Genomic DNA, 640 nt, shown 5'->3' with positions numbered 1-640 from the left:
CGGCTTCCAGGAGCAGTGGTCCTGGGCGGATAAACACCCAGATCCCAGGTGTCCCTCAGGCCCCTTTGGCAAAGATGCGGCTCGGAGAAGCGGGGTTGTGTGCCCCGGGGAGGAGGAGGAGGACCAGGGCTGGCTGCGTGCTCCCGCTTTCTCCTTGGAAGGTGCTTCCCAAGCTCCCCCGCTCTGGGAAGAACACACCAGGAGTTCAGCTAATTGCGAACCGTTTATTTGTGATGCCAATAATTGGAAAATCAGTTAACGGCTATCGGAGAGCCTTTGGGAGCAGTCCCTGCCCGCTCCCTGCCATGCACCTCCCCGAGTCCACAGGGACGGATCTGGCCCGCTTGTGCCCGTTCTGTTGAGCAGTGGTCCTGCAAGTGGATGACACCAGCAGTATGTCCTCTGGCTAACGAGATAGGCTAATGGTTGCCCCTGAGTGGGTATTCTTGACCCTAAAGTGCCACAGAAGACATTATTGTGTGAACAAAGAGTTTTGCTGTAACGTTACAGAGACCTAGAGACTGAAACGTGCTTCTGTTAGAGGGGCCACCGGAGTGTTTGCTTGGGCTTTCTTTGCAACCATGGGTTTCCCCAGTAAATGGATCAAAAGAGCTGAGGGTCGTCCTGTGGCGACGCTCAT

The sequence above is a fragment of the Phaethon lepturus genome, unplaced genomic scaffold, assembly GCF_000687285.1.
Source record: "Phaethon lepturus isolate BGI_N335 unplaced genomic scaffold, ASM68728v1 scaffold22862, whole genome shotgun sequence".
NCBI lineage: Eukaryota > Metazoa > Chordata > Aves > Phaethontiformes > Phaethontidae > Phaethon > Phaethon lepturus.
Note: the sequence above shows the minus strand (reverse complement) of the source record.